Genomic DNA, 21,436 nt, shown 5'->3' with positions numbered 1-21,436 from the left:
TGGTGCGAACCGAACCGGGGGGTGTTCGGCTCATCCCTAGTCCTCACGAATTTCATCAATCTTGTCTTTGAAGTGAGTGACAATCTCTTGGGCAGTGAGTGAGTTAGTGGGTAGAGGGGGTGGGTGACGAAGCAGAGAGTTAAAGGTTGAGAAGAGCAGGGCAGGTCAGGGCAGATTTATATAGGGTGGAGTCTTGCAGGCATTTGGTTTTACACCACAGTCGTTCAAGAGCATGGCAATGTCCCTTGAGATCTCTGGTGTTGTCAGTTTGCCAGGGTTGTAATGGTCTGGGCCTGATTCTGCGTGTGGTTAGAGGAGTAAGTGCATCTAGTGATGATGAGAGTGAACTGTTGTAAATAGAGATGGCCAGGTTAGGACAGGACAGGGGAGAGATTATGTCATATAGGTGGTCAGTAGCAAAATCGAGAAGAGAAGGGTCAAAGTGTCAAAGGTTCCTACCAGTAATTGTTTGCTGCTTGGAGGGATGGGTGGTTGGAGGCAAGGATACAGTGAAACTGATGATGTTGTGATCAGAGAGAGGAAAGGGGGTGTTGGTGAGGTTGTCAGGATTGCACAGATGGGAGAATACAAGGTCAAGGGTATTACCATTGGAGTGAGTGGAAGTAGGTGTCCATTGGGTTAGGTAAAAAGATGAGGTTAAGTTGAGCTGTAGTTGGGCTGTTAACATTGGCATGAATGTGGAAGTCACCAAGAATGATGGTGGGTATTTCTGAGGAGAGAAAGTAGGGTAGCCAGACAGTAAATTCATCAAGAAAGCATGATACAGGTCCATGAGGCCAATAAATTGCCTCAATAGGAGAAAACAGACGAATACAGTGCATCTTGAAAGAAGAGAGGGATAGAGGGGGAGGGATAGGAAGGACTTGGAAGGTGCTTTGTGGGGATAGAAGGAATCCAACTTCCTTTCTGTCCGTTGGGTCTGGGGGAGTGAGTCCAAAGGAGACCACCATGGGACAGGACAGCAGGAGAAACCGAGTCAAAATTTTGAAGCCAGGTTTTGGTTATGGCAAGTATGTTAAAGCCATGAGAGATGAAGAGGTCATGTACATATGTTAGCTTGTTACAGATGGAGTGGGAGTTCCAAAGGGCGCATGAGATTGGTGTGCTACTTTGAGGAAGCAGGGGGATAGAAATTAAACTGAGTAGGTTGCGGTGGTTGTCAGAGGAGGAAATTGTCAATACAATCAAACAATATATTGATTCATATTATTTACTCAATGACACTTGCAGGCTACCTGCCAGTGTCAATTTACACAGGAGCACCTGCATTTTGTCAGTCGTTCCTGCTGTGGAATACAAAATCTTTTCCAGGCATCATTTTGACAGCTGGAAATAGATGATAATAGTAGTGGGGCAAGCAGCGGCAGGGGGTGAGGAGCTGGATGTAAAAGATACATCCTAAAAGTGTTGTTGATATTTTTTAGTTTGTATTTCTTATGTTCAATATCCTTAAGTGGTAAAAGAACTTGGCAGGAGAGGGAAATGGGATGTGATCCATACCTATCATCCTTACTCACTACTTTGTGTGGTCTGGAACATATTATTTTGTATATCTTGACATCTAATACACACATTTTTTCTAGGTCAGGAATATGCAATTAGCATACCTCCAGCTGTTGCAGAACCACAAGTCCCATGAGGCATAGCAAGACTCTGACAGCCACAAGCATGACACCCAGAGGCAGACGCATGATGGGACTTGTAGTTTTGCAACAGCTGGAGGTCCACTAATTGCATATCCCTGTTCTAGGTCAAGGACTAGTTGAGAAACAACAAAAGTCTGTACTTTCAAGTCAGCAATGGAAGCTCCCTTCACTTTGTCTCTTGACAGACTTTCTTTAACATATATACACATTGTATTATAGTACAGGAAATGTAATGCAAATATTGTTTTGATTGTGATAATAATGTACAACTCAAATTCCAAAAAAGTCAGGACTTTGTGTAAAATCGACATAAAAACAGAATGCAATGATTTGCAAATCACATAAACCCACATTTTATTCACAAAAAAAAAAAATAGAAAGCATATCAAATGTTTAAACTGGGAAATTGTGCCATTTTATGAAAAAAAAAAGGCCACGTTTACCACGGTGTAGCATCCCCTTTTCTTTTACCAACACTCTGTAAACATCTGGGAATTGAGTAGACCACTTACTGTAGTTTTAGGAGAAGAGTGTTGTCCCATTATTGCATGATATAGGATTCTAACTGCTCAACAGCTATGGGTCTTTGTCGTATTCTTCATTTCAAGATGTGCCAAATATTTTCAAATAGTCAAAGGTCTGGACTACATACAGGCCAGTTAAGCAGGACTTGGAACCACTGAACGCTCTTGACAGGTAAATTTTACTGAATGATTGAATATGCACTGTAAAATGAAACAAAAATAGGATTTTTTCATTGTACTTACCTGTAAAATCCCTTCCTTTGAGTACATCATGGGACACAGAGTCAGGCTAATATTCATTACCTGCTGGGTTACACCTGGGTTACATTTCATCATCAGGTGAATGGGCACTGGTAGACCAAAGGTCTTCAGACAGAAAGTGATCCCCTATATAACCCCTCCCATACAGGGAGTACTTTAGTTTTGTAGCAAGCACTAAATCCTCAAAAAAGAGGGGAGGGATCTCTGCATCCCATGATGTACTCAAAGAAAGGGATTTTACAGGTAAGTATGATGAAAAAATCCTATTTTCTTTTTCATACATCATGGGGCACAAAGTCAGGCTAATATTCATTACCTGCTAGGACATCCCAGAGCAATAGCCTTGAGGGGAGGGAGACACCCTGCCAAACAATAGCCATCCTTGGCTGCTTGAACATCCACCTGATAAAATTTTGTGAACGTATGCACTGAAGACCAGGTGGCAGCCTAACAAACCTGAGCCACAGATATCTGATGGTAAAAAGCCCAGAAGGTTCCTACACCCCTGGTAGAATGAGCTCTCACCCTAAATGGAGGAGCTTTATGTTTTAGACTGTAGGCCTGAATGACCAATTGATGGACCTAATTGGCAATGAAAGCTTTGGAAGCTGCCTGCCCCTTCTTGGGTCCTTTTGGTAAAACAAAAAAATAGTCTGATCCTCGGATCTCCACAGATCTAGACAAATAAAACTTGATTGCCCAGACAACATCCAAAGAATGCAGTCGCCTCTTTTCCGCCGAACGAGGCTGAGAGAAAAAAGGCTAAATAATGTCCTGATTTAAATGAAAGGCCGACACCACTTTTGGCAAAAAGGATGGAACAGGTTGTAACACGACTCTGTCATGGTGAAGGATCAAGTATGGTTCCCTGCATTAAAAGGGCTGCCAATTCCGACACCCTTGTAACTGAGGTTACAGCCATCAGGAAGGCTAATGGAATTGAATTAATAGGTTCAAATGGTTGTTTCTGTAACACAGACAGCACCAAGTTCAAGTCCCAAGGACACATAGGTGACCTAATGGAGGGAAGCAAGCGAGTTGCCCCTTGCATAAAGGTTCGGATCAGTGAATGGGAGGCTAAAGGCCTTTGGAAGACTACTGATAGGGCTGAAACTTGACCTCTGATTGTACTCAAAGCCAATTTGATTTCCACAACTGAATGTAGAAAAGAGAGAATTCTCCCAATCACATATTTCCGAGGATGCCATTTTCTAGCTTCACATCAAGCAATATAAGTCATCCAGACCTTATGATAAATCTTCCTAGTGACAGCTTTTCTAGCATTTACTAGAGTAGACACCACAGGTCCCGAGATTCCACGGTCCTTTAACACCATGGCTTCAATAGCCATGCTGTCAAATTTAGAGTCTGTATATTGGGGTGGTATATAGGACCTTGAGACAGTAGATCGGGGCGATGTGGAAGCATCCATGGCCTGTCTATTGCCAGTCTCACAATCTCTGGGAACCAGGGCCTTCTAAGCCAGGCTGGTGCCACCAGAAAGACTAGAACCCCCTCTCTCTGAATCCTGTGCAACAAATGTAGAAAGAGAGGGATCAAAGGGAAAGCATAAACCAGGGAATACTGGCTCCATGGGACTATCAGAACATCCGCTCCAATTGCCAGAGGATCTCTTGTTCAAGACAGAAAACTGCTGTAGCTTGTTGTTGAACCTGGATGCCAGTAGGTCGACCTCTGGCCCTCCCCAACGTTGGCAAATTTCCTGGAAAACCTCTGAGGGTAGGGACCATTCCCCAGGCAGATCTGCTGGTGGCTGAGATAATCTGCCTTCCAGTTCTCTACTCCCGGGATATGAACTGCCGATATAATTGACACATGTCCCTCTGCCCAAGCTAGTATTTAGTTCACCTCCTTCAGAGCTGAATGACTCCTGGGACTGCCTTGCTAGTTTATATAGGCCACTGTCATGGCATTGTGGGACTGAACCCTGATGGGGTAGTCCTGAAGCTCCACCATCCAGGACCGTAGGGCCAGACGTATTGCCCGTAATTCTAGGACGTTGATGGGCAGGGTCTGCTCTGTTCCTGACCATTCCCCCTGAGCTGTGTGCCCGTCTAGGGTCACTCCCCAGCCTGAGAGACTGGCATCTGTAGTCAGTACTCTCCAAGTTACCGGGAGAAAGGATTTTCCCTTTTGCAGGTTCTGATCCTGCAACCACCAGTTTAGGCTTAAGCATGCCTGAGGAGATAAGCACATTCGATAATCTAGGGCTTTTCTTCCTCTGTTCCAAGCTGTCTTGTTGTAAGGGCCTGGAATGGAACTGGGCATAGGGCACTGCTTCGAAAGGAGGATACCATCCTCCCTAGAAGACTCATACAGAGCTGAATGGAGGGTTGTCTGGTGCCCCTTATCTGATGCACCTAATCCTTCAGGGCACAGATCCTTACGGGTGGCAAGAATACTCTTGCTTGGACCGTGTTTAGGATCAGACCTAAATACTTTAGACTTTGAGCTGGTCTCAAGGCTGACTTCTCGGTATTTATGATCTAGCCTAAGCTTTTCAAATACCGCACTGTGTATAATATACTGTGTTCTAGAGCCTGTACTGAGTGATCTTTGAGCAGGAGGTCATCCAGATACCCAAGTACCAGGATCCCTTGGGCCCTTAAAAGACCCAGTACTGGTGCTAGGACCTTTGTAAACACCCGGGGAGCTGTAGCAAGCCAGAAGGATAGAGCTACAAACTTAAAATGATTATCCTCTACTGCCAAACATAGGACCCTCTGATGAGGCTGAAAGATAGGTACGTGTAAATATGCTTCTTTTATATCGATAAAGGCTAGAAAGTCTCCCCTCTGGGGTGAGTTTACTACTGAGTGGACAGACTCCATTTGAAAGGACTGTATCAATAGATACCTGTTCAGGGACCTTAGGTCCAAAATGGGCCTTGTGTCCCCGTTTGGTTTGAGTAAAACCCTGTACCCCTTTCGAATACAGGAACCTCTACAATCACTAAATAATGTAGTGCCTGAAGCAATATGTTTCTTTTTGAAGGATCCGAGGGAATGCTGTATCTTAGAAACCTCTGAAGGGGAACCTCCCTCAACTCCAGCTTGTAACCGCGAGATATAATTGAGGTGACCTACTCGTCTTAAATTTTTATTTTTTTTATAATGTCTGCAAAGTGCAGCAGCCTTCCCCCCACCCGATGGAGTGGGGGCGTCCCCTCAAAAAGAGGGCTTGGTGCTGGGTTTAGAAGAATTTTGGACCCAGGTCCTTTTCTGGCCCTGGTCTTGCGGCTTGCCCTGGCCCTAGCGCCCTGTTGATGGTGGAACCTCCCTGACGCTGAGACATTTTAGGAAGCTCCCTGGGATTTTAATTGAGGGACGTCTGGTGCTTTTCTTCACAGGGAGTAGAAAACTCTTCCCTCCGGAAATCATTTGGATACATTTGTCCAAGTGATCACCGAATAAACGTTCCCCATAATATGGGAAACCTGCCAATAACTTTTTACTAGGAAGCTTTGCTGACCAGTTCTTAAGCCATAAAAGTCTATGCATATGTACAGACTAGGAATGAGCTTCGAGTCAAACTCATGTTCGACTCGAACATTGCCTGTTCACCTGTTCAGCGAACAGTGAACAATTTGGGCTGTTCGTGGCAAATTCGAAAAGCCGGAACACCCTGTACAAGTCTATGGGGGAAATCTAAAGTGCTAATTTGAAAGGGTAATATGCAAGTTACTGTCCTAAAAAGTTTTTGGGGACCAGGGTCCTGCCCCAGGGGACATGGATCAATGCAAAATAAAGTTTTAAAAACTGACGTTTTTTCAGGAGCAGTGATTTTAATAAGGATTAAAGTGAAACAATAAAAGTGTAATATTCCTTTAAATTTCGTACCTGGGGGTGTCTATAGTATGCCTGTGAAGGGGCGCATGTTTCCCATGCTTAGAACTGTCCCTGCACAAAGTGTCATTTCGCAAGGAAAAAAAATCTTTTAAAATCACTTTCAATTGTCGGCTCCCGTAATACAGAGAACACTCAATGAGTGTTCTCTGTATTAGCCGACAATTCATTCATTGATAAAAAAAAAAGCATGGGGGTTCCCCTAAATTCAATTACCAGGCCCTTCAGGTCTGGTATGGATATTAAGGGGAGCCCCGCATCAAATTTAAAAAAAAAATCCATACCAGACCCTTTATCTGAGCACACAACCTGGCAGGCCGCAGGACAAGAGGGGGGCGAGAGAGCGCCCCCCCTCCTGAACCGTACCAGGCCACATGCCCTCAACATTGAGAGGATGCTTTGGGGGTCTGTGACCCCTCAAAGCACCATGTCCCCATGTTGATGTGGAGAAGGGCCTCATCCCCACAACCCTGGCCGGTGGTTGTGGGGGTCTGCAGGCGGGGGGCTTATCAGAATCTGGAAGCCCCCTTTAACAAGGGGACCCCCAGATCCCAGCCCCCCCGTTTGAATGGTAAGGGGGTACAAAAGTACCCCTACAATTTCACAAAGAAAGTGTAAAAATGGTTAAATAATACAAACACACCTTTGAAAAATTGCTTTATTAAAAAAAAAAAAAAAAAAAAAAAGATTACAGCGGTGGTAATCCACTCTTGCTATCCAGCGACGGAAGATCATCTCTCCAGGGTCCAGCGATGGCTGATCTGATCCAGCGACGGGTGATTTTCAGTCCAGCACTGTCCATACATCCGTCTTCTGTCTCCACTTTCTTTGTCAAATGGTAGGGGTACGCCTGCATGTGCACGGTCCTGGCGAAAGGGAATGACAGAATTTGCGTACGACACAAATCTTTGTGCGCTCAGATAAAGGCTACTTACTTAGGGAGAGGCGTGCTCCACACCCAAAAGGATTTGGTCAGAATCCATACAATAGACAAACAAGATATTTGGGGGGCACACCCTAAAAAATAAAGATGATGCTGCCATAAGAACCATGGAAGCTATACTCCTATAATAATCCTATAATCCTTTTGGGTGTGGAGCACCCCGCTCCCTTAGTAAGTAAGCTTAAGCACCATATAGCAATATGGTGTGACCAAATCCCCATATTATTTGAAAATGTCTAGGTGTTTTAAAAAAGCCTTGCTGGAGGTAAATGTCAGTTTTGCATGTGTGCGCTGTAATATTTTTGTTCTGTTGTATGGTCTTATGGCAGCACCATCTTTATGCATTTTTTGGGTTGTGCCCCCCAAATATCTTGTTTGTCAGATAAAGGCCACGGCGCATGTGTGGTGAAGTTGCGTGCGCTATGGCCACCAAACAAACTGCTGAGCCCAATGGCGTCTTGCGAACACACGTTCGCAATGGCAAACCAAGGCGAAATGGCGCACTATCATGTTCCACCATACAGGTAAAAAACAGCCAGATACAAGCAAAAAAGGTACACTTTGCAAACACCCACAGCTAGCCCAAAACTCCCCCCTATGGTCACCGCACACCGGTGTCCAGCTTTTAGCTAGCTTGACTGATTGTTACAATCACTGGGACACCCTACAATAATAAAATAAAGGGGTTTCACTTACCCGTCCAGGCGCAGGGCCACTTACAAACTAAGGGCCCAATCTTCACCCTTCATGGAGTTCCTGTCACTTGGACCTTCAAGGACTGGGTACCCTTTTCACGTTTAAGGTCCACTCACTTGGACCTGTACAGCACCCTGCAGGAAATGCCTTAGCACTGTAGTGTCCAGGATTTCCACTTCGCAGGGTCCAGCGCCCGGAGGCCACATTACGGGTAAAACCTCACAGGATCTTGAGTCTTGTTTGTGAGGCTCGGATACCATTTATCTAGGCATAAAAGCCTGTGTCAAATGGATCCGATCAGTCAATCCCATGATTCATTTTGGAACCATTTGTGGGACTAGAGACCTGGAGCTGAGAGAGCTCAAACAAATCATGTCATCCACCTTGCAGACACTGGTAAAAAACTATAATACTTCCTGACCTGTATGGGAGGGGTTATATAGGGGATCACTTTCTATCTGAAGACCTTTGGTCTACCAGTGTCTATTCACCTGACAATGAAGTATAACCCAGCAGGTAATGAATATTAGCCTGACTCTGTGTCCCATGATATAAAAAAATGAAAAGTACAAAGCTAAACAGATTTATTTATCAGGTCTAGGCAACCATCAACCCCAAGTCCTCCCCCTATTTGGCATGTGGTGTTGCCCTCCCTATTCCAGTCTGCTGTGCAGGTCTTAAGAAGAAATCAATCTAAAGATTCAGAAACCTAGGCTGGTTCAATGAGTTTAAATCCATAACTAGACTGGTGGTGAAATAATGGAATTTTGTATCTGCCTGGAGTTCAGCGTAGCTCATAATTTCACTTACCGTATAAAGACAGAGAATTTATGTAAGTCCGTTTATTAAATCTAATGTGTAAAAACAACCCTAGTACTGAGAATGTGTGACCGTTTAGACAGCACTAATTTTGATAAATACACGTCCTGTAAGATGTGTCATTATCACAACAATGCTCTGATAAGCTTTACACTGTAACTATGACAACATCAATTGGAAGGAACACGAGTGGCTGTCACGGCCTTGCTTTTTTAATCTTTCTCCTGTGATCCAGGACATAAAAAATGTTCTTTGCAAATGATACCAGCACACATCTGACATCACAAGCCAGCATAATGGAAAGGTGATTGCCACTCTAAACCCAAATCCTCTAAAGCACATGCTCTGTTAGAACACTCAGGTGCAGGCTCTGCAATGAACCAGAGAGCAAAAAACAAGTCCTGGATGGCCTCACACCTATAAGACACCTTTATTGTAGATAAAATCCAATACAGTCAGTCCATATTAGAAAAGACAGCGATGAACAGCTGACGCATTTCACACCATGCCTTGGTGCTTAGTCATAGCTAAAGAAGCCAGCATAATGATCTCTGTCATGTAAATAAATGATATAAATGATATAAGGCTCTCTTCTATTACATAGAATATGAATGTGTAGGAAACATCAGTGTTTGGACACTTAAATAATACAGAGTTGGTTTGCATTAAAATGCACTGGTAAAGTATTTGGTAAGAAACTCTGCTGGCAGGAAGCCAGGAGGTGAGTATACCAGATATTCTATGAAATGCACCCTATTATTTCTTTGCATAATGCAAACAGGATTTTATACATCTGTGGCGTTGTCATGTACCTGATAGGAGACCAAAAAGAAGCGGCAGACTCTTTTGTATCTCAAGCCAAAGTTCCCACTGAGAGTGAAACAGATGGTGTTAAGGGAGAGGAGGAATACCGAAAAATTTTGTATGCAGGACCAGTGATGCTGACCAAGAAGGACCAGTAGAATGTGCGAACACCAGCAGCAGTTAAAAGAGAATGCTGGCTTGGCAGTGGGTTTTCGGATGACAGAGTTTGTCAATGACCTTAGCAGGCAGCAGAAATGTTCATGACTATTCACAGCTACATCCTGGAGCAGACCAGAGCAGGCACTTGACAAGTAACATGGGACCAAGTCAGAGGTAGTACCGAAGTCACAAAGCAGGCCAGGATCAACAATGAGAAGGCAGTGCCATACTAAATCATGAGCAGAATCAACTTCCAAGATGGAGCCAAGGTCATAAACTAGAGAAGCAGCAATACAACAATCCAAAAGAAGGAAGCACGCACACAAGGTATAAGCTGAATGCCAGTTAGCACTGACAGTGAATCAGGCTGTTATTTAAAAAGGCCTTTGAGCACCACTGTTGACGACGGGCATACAAGTATGTCTATGTACACGCTGCAAAGTACATACACTTCTGCACCCAGGAGTGTGCTTAGTCATGACTCTATTCACAGGACCACGAGAAAAGATACAAGAAGGTGCCAAAGCAACCTGGCTAATGGATATTCCCTAATAGGTGTGATTAAAAAACAGATTTGTATAACTCTGTTGTGTGCAATTCACGTATTCCTGTTCTATCTAATAAGATATAACAGAGAGGGTTGCAATCAGATGTCATGCAGACTCTGATACATACGCATTATTTTGATTGTTTAAGTACTTTATGTGATTTTACTACAATAAATTAGTACCACCCTCACCGCCCAGTGCTGGTGGTTATTAATGTGCAGTGCTGGGAGTTTATTATTGTGCAGTGCTGATGGTGTATTAATGTGCAGTGCTGGGGTGTATTGATGTGCAGTGTTGGGAGTTTATTATTGTGCAGTGCTGACGGTGTATTCGTGTGCAGTGCTGGGGTGTATTAATGTGCAGTGCTGGGGTGTATTAATGTGCAGCGCTGAGTGTTTATTGTGAAGTGCTCGAGGTTATTGCTTGCTGTGATACTTTCTAGGGGTTATTGCTGGGGGCTATCAATACTGGCCCTGACACTTATCAGGAAAAGTGGCACACTACAAGCCATACACCATGAAGAATTACCCACTTTATTGACCATGCTGCCCTTTTGGCCACACCCACAAGTGCACAGTGGGGGCATGCTGCAATCGCCACACATTGGTCCCCCATTTATACTTCCAGCCTAGCACATGCCCCCCCCCCCCCCCCCCAAGAAATTGTCTGGAGCCTCCCATAATTTTTTTTATCTGATTGTGTCTCTTGGTCGCCTCCTATGCTTAAAGGGCTATTGTAGGTTTGCTATTTCCTGACATGCAACATCTATTTCTGCTTTACATAATCACAAAATGTATGCTTGTGTGGTGGTGGAAAGAAAAAGTACAAATGAATGGACCCCAACAATGTTTCATTCTTTTCTTTCCCCTTTATTTCATATTAAAAGTAATAGTCCTACACTGATTATACCAGCTCATAACAGGATTTATTTTACACCTTAACAGTCTGGATAGTGCAATGTAAGTAAGTGATACTGACTAGTGTAAGGTTAACAGATTTTCAAAAATGAAATCTACTGCTCTTATTTGTAGAAATACCCACAAAATAATTGCCTGATTTAACCATACCCACAAAATCACACCTCCATATTTAACGTTCCCTAAAATTAATTAGTCTTTTGGAATAAGAGACAGACATTCATGGTATAAAGACAAACTGTCTTAGGCATCATAAGCAGAAATTATATGGAGAGTGAGGCAACAAATTGCTGGTGTGGCCTATTTGAGGTAACATTGAGAGGGGCTTAAAGTGAACTAAACTGTATTTGAGCACCACAAGCTGAAAACGCTATTTAAAGCGGTGTTCCGCCCAAAAATAAAAAATAAAAGCCAGCAGCTACACATACTGCAGCTGCTGGCTTTTAACAATAGGACACTTACCTGTTCTGGAGTCCAGTGATGTTGGCACCGCAGCTGATGTTTCCATCAGCTGTTGGGTGCTGCTGTCGCCATTGCCAGTAAGGGTACCCGGCAGTGTAGCCTTACAGCTTCACGCCGGGAACCCTACTGCGCATGCTCGAGGCCCCACTCCTCTCTCCTAGTGGCTCTGCAACAGGGAGAGGAGGAGAGAGCCCCACGGTCAGGCCCGGATTTACTCCCTTTGCCACCCCAAGACCGGGTCCTTCAATGCCGCCCCCCCCCCCCCCCCACACACACACACACACACAAACCACCATTCTCATCCTTTATGCAATCATAGTACAGGAGATGGTCAGAGACTGCAGACATGATACAAGAGATGGTCGGAGACTGTAGTTATGATACAAGAGATGATCAGAGACTGCAATCATAGTACAGGAGATGGTCAGAGACTGCAGACATAATACAGGAGATGGACAGAGACTACAGACATAATGCAGGAGATGGCCGTAGACTGCAGACATAGTACAGGAGACGGTCAGAGACTGCAGACATAGTACAGGAGATGGTCAGAGACTGCAGACATATGACAGGAGATGATCAGAGACTGCAGACATAGTACAGGAGATGGTCAGAGACTGCAGTTCTTATGGACGTTAGTAGATAATGGCTGATCAGCCCTCTCACCTGACCCAGCAATACAGCAACGGTTCCTCTGATCAGGAGTCAGCTCACGCTAAATTGCCCATGGCGACTCCGCTGGGTAGCACCCAGATCTGTATTCCTGCAATGACTCTGTTCCATTCTCCTCCAGGGATGGCGCTAAGCTGTGTGGCTTTCCCTCTGGTGGCACAGGGCAGCGGGGTTCTCTCTCTCCCTCCATTAGTTCAGACCCCCAGGACAGATCCCCTCCATTAGTACAGACCCCCAGGACAGATCCCCTCCATTAGTACAGACCCCCAGGACAAATCCCCTCCATTAGTACAGACCACCAGGACAGATGCCCTCCATTAGTACAGACCACCAGGACAGATGCCCTCCATTAGTACAGACCCCCAGGACAGATCCCCTCCATTAGTACAGACCCCCCCCCCAGGACAAACCACCCCCATCCATTAGTACAGACCCCCCCAGGAAAACCCCCCTCCATTAGTAGAGACCCCCCCAGGAAAACCCCCCTCCATTAGTACAGACCTCCCAGGAAAACCCCCCTCCATTAGTACAGACCCCCCAGGAAAACCCCCCTCCATTAGTACAGACCCCCCAGGAAAACCCCCCTCCATTAGTACAGACCCCCATGACAAACCACCCCCTCCATTAGTACAGACCCCCCAGGACAGACCCCTCTCCATTGGTACAGACCCCCCAGGACAGACCCCCCTCCATTAGTGCAGACCCCCCTCCATTGGTACAGACCCCCAGGACAGACCCCCCCTGCATTATAGTACATAAAAACACCCAGACGGCAGCTGGAGAGGAGAGGACAGTGTGCAGCCACGCCTCCCGGGTGGAGAACAGTTCACAGAAGGCAGAGACACAGAGAGGAGGAGAACTTGTCACGGACCGCCCCGCAACGTCACTGCGCGGCTGCTGCTGGTTTCGCTCCACACAGATGCCAGCCGCTCTGCCTCCGATCTCATCCTCGGCTGCTCTCCTTCTCTGACAGGAGGAGGGAGCGGGGCTTGAGCAGGAAACACAGCGGCGGAGAGAGCCGCATCTGCAAACGAACAAGAGAAGGAGGAGGGAAGGGAGCACTCTGGCGCTTCAGCACCCCCACCACTTTGGCGCCCGGAAGCACTGCAGCCCGAGCAGCCTAGGCTCAGCCCTGCATGCGGTGCCGCCCCTGTATCACTGCCACCCCGAGGTCTGGCCTCGGTGGCCTTGTGGGTAATCCGGCCCTGCCCGCGGTGATGTCACGGGCCGCGTCCCGGACTCCCGGAAGTGGGAACAGTTCCCCCCTCCTGTCCCCCCTCCCCACGAAAGGTGCCAATTGTGGCACCAGAGGGGGAGAGGAGACAAATGAGCGGAAGTTCCACTTTTGGGTGGAACTCCACTTTAATTCATTTTTAATATTCAAAGTAAATTCGCCCATCCATCCCTGTCTCCATGATTTAATTTGTTGAAAAATCACTTTGAAAAACATCCCCTAGCATTTCTAGCCACAACTATTATGAGTAAGCAGTACAGCATGCAGAGGTTAGGAGTGTGTAACACACAGAGTGCAGGGGTCAGGAGTAATTTAGAGTGCAGAAGTCACAAGTAAATAACACATATATTATAGAGGTTAGATGTAGTTAATGCACAAAGTGCAGGGGCAGGAGTAAGTAACGCTAGAAAAGAACTGTATTTGGTGTTTACTGTATATGTTTAGGACAAAGCATTTATTTTCAGCTTGCCACCCATGGACTACATATACACATGAATATGAATATGAGTATGAGTATACAGTATATACTCATATTCATGAACGCACACACAACAGAATTATCACTTTATTCCTGGAGTTAATCCCCTTTTTAATGCATGCCAATATTCTGTTTGCCTTGTTAGCAATAGCTTGGCATTGCATGCCATTGCTGATCCTATCATTTACTAGAACCCCCAGGTCCCTTTCCATCCTAGATTCCCCCAGAGGTTCACCCCGTAGTGAGTAGATTGCATTCATATTTTTGCCAACCAAATGCATTATTTTACATTTTTCTACATTAATCCTTATTTGCCATGTAGTTGCCCACCTATTCATTTTTTCAGATCTTCTTGAAAGGTTTCCACATGCTGCGGAGAAGTTATTGCCCTGCTTAGCTTAGTGTCGCCGCAAATGCTGAGAATGAACTGTTTACCCCATCCTCCAGATCGTTTATGAACAAATTAAACAGGATTGGTCCCAGCACAGAACCCCGGGGGACCCCACTTCCCACCCCTGACCATTCAGAGTATTCCCCATTTATCACCACCCTCTGAACTCGCCCTTGTAGCCAGTTTTCAATCCATATACTCACCCTATGGTCCATGCCAACGGACCTTACTTTGTACAGTAAACATTTATGGGGAACTGAGTCAAATGCTTTTGAAAAATCCAGATACACCACGTCTACAGGCTTTCCTTTATCTAGATGGCAGCTCGCCTCCTCATAGAAGGTTAATAGATAGGTTTGGCAAGAATGACTCTTCATGAATCCATGCTGATTACTGCTAATGATACTGTTTTCATAACTAAAATCTTGTATATAGTCCCTTATCATCGCCTCCAAGAGCTTGCAAACTATTGATGTTAGGCTAACTGGTCTGTAATTTCCAGGGATGTATTTTGGCCCTTTTTAACCACTTGCTGCCCGCTCTATAACAAAATGACGGTGGCAAAGTGGTTTCAAAATCCTGACCGGACGTCATATAACAGGATCAGGGATTTGAGCCGCTGCACGCCCCTGGGGGCGCGCATCGCGGCGATCGTTGTTGCGGGGTGTCAGTCTGACACCCTGCAACTATGATCTCCGACAGAGAATCTTTACCACGTGATCAGCCGTGTCCAATCATGGCTGATCACAGTGTAAATAGGAAGAGCCTGTGATCGGCTTTTCCTTACACGCGTCTGTCACACGCGAGTAGAGGAGAGCCGATCGGCTGCTCCTCTGACAGGGGGGGCCTGTGCTGATCGATTATCAGCGCAGCCCCCCCGAGGATGCCCACACTGGACCACCAGGGATGCCACCAGACCACCAGGGATGCCCAGGACAAGGTATGCCACCCTAGACCACCAGGGATTCCAGTCAGTGGCACAATGGATGCCAATCAGTGCCCATAATGGATGCCAGTCAGTGCCCACAATGGGCATCACTGATTGGCATGCATTATTGTTTGGCACTGATTGGCATCCATTAGTACAGTATATTATAATACAATGCTGCCTATCAGTTCCCATCTGTGCCGCCTATCAGTGCCCATCCGTGTCACCTATCAGTGCCCATCCATGCCGCCTACCCATGCCCATCTGTGCTGCCTACCCATGCCCATCTGTGCCGCCTATCCATGCCCATCCATGCCAATCCGTGCCAGCTATCAGTGACAATTTGTGCCACCTATCAGTGCCCATCCGTGTCGCCCATCAGTGCCACCCATCAGTGCCGCCTATCAGTGCCACATATCAGTGTCCATCAATGCCACCTCATCAGTGCCACTTTATCGGTGCCCATCAGTGCCGCCTTATTACCCATCAGTGTAACCCCATCAGTGCCCATCAGTGAAGGAGAAAACTTACTTATTTACAAAGTTTTAAAACTAAAACAAAAAAATACATTTTTTTTTCAAAATTTTCTGTATTTTTTTATTTGTTTAGCAAAAAATAAAAACCGCAGAGGTGATCAAATACCACCAAAAGAAAGCTCTATTTGTGGGAAAAAAATTATAAAAATGTCATTTGGGTACAGTGTAGCATGACCGCGCAATTGTCACTCAAAGTGCGACAGCGCTGAAAGCTCAAAATTGGTCTGGGCAGGAAGGTGTTTAAGTGCCCTGTATTGAAGTGGTTAAAATATTGGTGCTACATTAGCTTTTCTCCAATCAGCTGGTACCATTCCAGTCAGTAGACTGTCTGTAAAAATTAGGAACAATGGTCTGGCAATTACTTGACTGAGTTTGCTAAGTACCCTCGGCTACAAGCCATTTGGTCCTGGTGATTTATTAATGTTGTTTCTCAAGTCTATCTCTAATTCTGTCTTCTGTTAGCCATGAGGGTGCTTCCTGTGATGTGTCATGAGGACAAACACTGCAGTTTTGGCTACTGAAGCCCCCCGATTCCCTCATGAAGACTGAGGAGAAGAATAAATTTAATATCTTCAAAATTAGAAACCCATCATCTTAGCTGGGTTTCCCCAATGCACAGCTGGGTGTAAGGTGGCTTTCAGGAGTGCATGGAAAAGGTTGGGAGGTGAATGGCCAGGACTCAGGAGGAAGAAGCAGCTAGGCCTCAGGAGGCGCAGTGACCTGGACTCAGAGGGTGGAGCAGAAACAGCCTTCCCTCCATCCACTTGATGCTGGTCTAAAGCTAGCCTCTGGAGACTGCTGAACAGGGTGCAGACAGTAATTGGTTTACAGATGGCTGGAGACACTGCTAGTGTACTGTTCAACTGACAATTCTCCGACTGGCTTCTTTGCCAAAATTTGATCGTAACATCAACATTTTTCAAGTGGAGGTGTCTTGATAGCACCACTCACATCTCAAATTTTGGCTGGTTCACTAGGAATTGTATATGCCCACCTTAATGTGGAAATAAACAAAAAAAAAAATCTGACAGGTAGGATTTTTATGATATAGAAAACTCTTGACTAATGCACTTAAACTGTGCTGCTCATTATGTAGCACTCCCCCCGTGCAGGGGCTGTTGGTAACTAGCTCCAACACTCCCACACAGCCAAGCAACACGCACCCACCACTCGCACCCAGACACAAGAAGTCAGTCTCCCTCACTTTTGCATCAGGGGCAACAACCTGTATGAGGCAGGGGAAATCATGGGATGTCCAACCCGACAAAAACAACAGATGGGTGATAACTCCCTTCCCATGCACACAGATAAGACCCCAGACTGTAATCCCTCCTGGACACACCCAGTCTCTAAGGATCAACAGCAAAAAGTCCTCCACAGACTAGGTTTCCCCTCCAGAAAACAACACAAATGACTGCAAAACTGCATGCAGTAGCATCCCCCTGCTCAGGCACCACTAGCACCCGTGGCCACTGCTCCAAAGATCTCCCAGGGCAAGGGACAAAAAGGGTCAAGCGCAGTGCCTTCCTCCGGAAAGCCTGCCAGATGTGGCGGTCTCTCCCCCTGCGTGCCCCCTGGTGCACTGCTACACCCAGGCAAGTCCCTCTCCCAAACCATTCCGCTGACAGGATCCTCCTAAGCCAGCCTGAGCCCAACCCAGAGGCTAAGGCCCCCTAGACCTAGGAGACTCTTCCTAGGCCACTGACAGCCTCCTCAGCACTCTCTTCCACCCAATTCTCCCTTGCTAGCATGGCTCCACCATATTTAAGGGCTGGCCTAGCCACCCTGCCAGGACATTCAGCCTGGGGATTGGTCATGTTTCCCCCAAGTATGCAGATCGGGACCTCCTGGCCTCTGCCCACTAACTTCCAGGGGGAGCTAACAGAGATCTGCACTGTAGTGCCACCCAGCCTGATTTGCAGTAACCTAAATGAAATACAGACTCTCACAGCTACCATGAGTCAATACAAATAAATTTGCATACACTAATACTAGTAGCACAGAAGAGAGTGATTTTTGCTTCGCTGAGTGTTTTTTTTTAAATATAAAACATAAGGCCCCTTTCACACTGTTGGCCGTTCAGGTCCGCCTGTCAGTTTTGTCGACAGACCTGAACGGGCACTCCATGTTAGTCTATGGTGCGACGGATGTCAGCGGTGACATGTCCGCTGACATCTGACCCGGTCCGATCCACTAAAATCAGATGGATGGCCCTACGTTGGCATCCATCCCTGGCGGATTGGATCGGGTGAGATCTGATAAAAAAGGACATGCTGTCCGTTTTCGTCCGATCTCTCCATAGCAACCAGAGGCGCTCGACAACCCCCTCCCCACTCAGTGAGCAGAGAGGGACCTGTCATCCGCCGGCTCAGTGGAGATCAACGGAGAGATCTCCCGCTGAGCTGGCGGACAGAGGCGGACTCTGTGGCAGCGGATCCGCCTTGTGGGAATGAAGTCTAAGATTGTTCATCTTCTGACTAAACACTTTATTATTATGGTATGTCTGCTTTAATGACAACATGAAATGCAAGACCTAGAACTATAGGCCCCCACTTATACTCACAGCACCGAAATAACACAGGCAAACAAAAAACAAAAAAAAATAAAAAATGGCTAAAGAGTCCCCTGTAGCTCTCCGAGTCTTACATTTTTTCTCATGCCAACCAGCTGCCCTGCAGCATTGTGAAAACAGGAGGTCGCTGGCTTAGCACAACAGCCATTCATGGAACATTTTGCATTTTCTCAATGAATTTAGAAATGTTTTCTGATTGAATGAGGTGGAGAGGCATGTCATTGACATCACGATCTCGACCTTGTCCAATCAGAGAAGATTTTGCATTCACTGAGAAAATAGAAAGTGTTTTGTGACTGATGCCTGTGCCAAGCAGGTGACCTCCTGTGTTCAGTAAGCAGCAGGGCAGCCACTGTGCATGGGCCTCAGAAGCTAGCAGCAATCATGGTAGTACCAGTGCCTTGGACAGTGATCTCACAGGTATGGCACTTTCATATTTACATTTAAGGTGGACCATTGTAACTATGTAAATACCATACCTGGAAATTTGCCCTCGAGTCTTTCTGCTTTCGTGACAATATTACATTTTGCCAAAAACCTTTCTATATCAGCTTCCTGGACCAGCAATAGTAGTTGTTGGTTTGTTTGCAACAGATGTGGCTTCTACGAGACTAACATTATTAGGCAGCTGGAAGTAGATGACAGAAGTGTTAAATACCTGTGTAAATGCAAAATGTGCTATGACACAACCATCCACCCATCCCCACATGTCAGGGTGCTCGGTGTTATCCTGGACTCTGAACTCTCCTTTCGACCCCACATCCAATCACTTTCCAAAGCTTGCCGCCTCAACCTCCGCAACATCTCTAAACTATGTCCCTTTCTAACCAATGAAACCACAAAGCTCCTGATTCCCTCCCTGGTTATCTCTCGCCTTGACTAATTCCTCCTCATTGGCTTACCTTTAAATAGACTACCCCCCCTCAGTTCATCATGAATGCTGCTGTCAGACTCATCCACCTTATAAACCGCTCAGTGTCTGCTACCCCTCTCTGCCAATCCTTCCATTGGTTGCCACTCGCTCAACAAATTAAATTCAAAATACTAACAATAAGTTACAAAGCCATCTACAACACTGCCCCCAGCTACATCGCTAGTCTAGTCTCAAAAAACCAACCTAATCACCCTCTCCGTTCTTCCCAAGACCTCCTGCTCTCTAGCTCCCTCATCATCTCCTCCAATATCTGCCTCCAGGACTTCTCCCGAGCCTCGCCCATCCTCTGGAATTCTCTACCTCAATCTGTCAGACTGTCTCCAAATATAACGACTTTTAGGCGATCCCTGAAAACTTTCCTCTTCAGAGAAGCCTATCCTGCCTCCATCTAACAACTGCACTATTTTCTCCATTAGCTCATCCCACACAGCTATTACACTTTTGTATAACCTGACCCTCCCTCCTAGATTGTAAGCTCTAATGAACAGGGCTCTCTGATTCCCCCTGAAATTGAATTGTATTGTAATTGTACTGTCTGCGCCAATGTTGTAAAGCTTTGTGTAAACTGTCGGTGCTATATAAATCCTGTATAATAATAATAATAATGTGCTACTGTTTCAGTGTTCAACTATTTTCAAGTTTTTTTTTTTATAAACAGTTTATTTTTATTTTTTATGGGATAAAAGTTTTATATAAATTAATAAAAGCTGAGGATTATAAGCGCCCCTGTCAGTGTTAGCAGCCATTTTTGATGGACAGCTGGTCCAATCAAACAAAGCTTCTGAAGACGCCCTGTGGGGGGGCGAAATGCGTCAAGGGAGACAGAGCCAATTTCTTTATATATGTGAGTATTTAACCACTTCAGCCCCAGAAGGATTTGCCCCCTTCCTGACCAGGCCATTTTTTGCGATATGGCACTGCGTCGCTTTAACTGACAGTTGCGTGGTCGTGCGATGTTGTACCCAAACAAAATTTATGTTCTTTTTACCCACAAATAGAGCTTTCTTTTGGTGGTATTTGATCATCTCTGCGGTTTTTATTTTTTGCACTATAAACAAAAAAAGAGCAACAATTTTGGAAAAAAAAACACAATATTATGTGCTTTTTGCTATAATAAATATCCCCAAGAAAAAAAATGTCTTCATCAGTTTATAAAAAAAAGTTATAGCGTCTACAAAACAGATTTATGTAATTTTTATTATTATTATTTTTTTTACTAGTAATGGCGGTGATATGTGATTTTTATTGGGACTGTGACATTGCGGCGGAGAGATCTGACACTTTAGACACTTTTTCAGAACCATTGACATTTATACAGTGATCACAGATAAAAATAGCCACTGATTACTGTATAAATGTCACTGGCAGGGAAGGAGTTAACACTAGGGAGCGATCAAGGGATTAAATGTGTTCCCTCAGTGTGTTCTAACTGTGGGGGGATGGGAGTGACTAGAGGAGGAGACAGATTGTTGGTCCTACTTAGTAGGAACACACGATCTGCCTCCTCTTCCCTGACAGAACAGTGATTTGTGTGTTTACATACACATCCCCGTTCCTATTCTGTCACAAGTGATCGTGGATGCCCGGCAGACATTGCACCCGCTGGGCACGCGCATCGGGTCCGGGGACACGCTGTGGGGGGCACACGTGCCTCTGCCGGCGTGCGAACGTGCCTGCAATAACGTCTTAAAGAGCCGATGTATACCTACAGCGATTTGCGCAGTTGTGCCAACCTGCTGCAGTATAAACTGGTCGGCTAGCGATTAAGCCAGGCATGTCCAAAGTCTGGCCCGCGGGCCAGTTGCGGCCCACGGTCCGGTTTTGAACGGCCCACCTGCTCTTTCTCAATTTATTGTGCCATGGGAGCAGGGCTGTCAGATCAGCCGATCCCCGGCACTGTGAGAAGCTCCGTGAGCTTCAAAAGTGAAAGTAAAGTGCAGAGGATTGTGCTGTGCTCTCTGCTTCCCCCTACAGTGCAGTACCCGGCTGAATGAGGAAGCTGCAAAGGTACTGTACTACAAGCTA

Source organism: Lithobates pipiens, unplaced genomic scaffold, assembly GCF_037356315.1.
Source record: "Lithobates pipiens isolate NorthernLeopardFrog02 unplaced genomic scaffold, aLitPip1_a1.2 Scaffold_3, whole genome shotgun sequence".
Taxonomy (NCBI): Eukaryota; Metazoa; Chordata; class Amphibia; order Anura; family Ranidae; genus Lithobates; species Lithobates pipiens.
The sequence above is the reverse complement of the archived record's forward strand: the minus strand, read 5'-3'. Positions refer to the sequence as shown.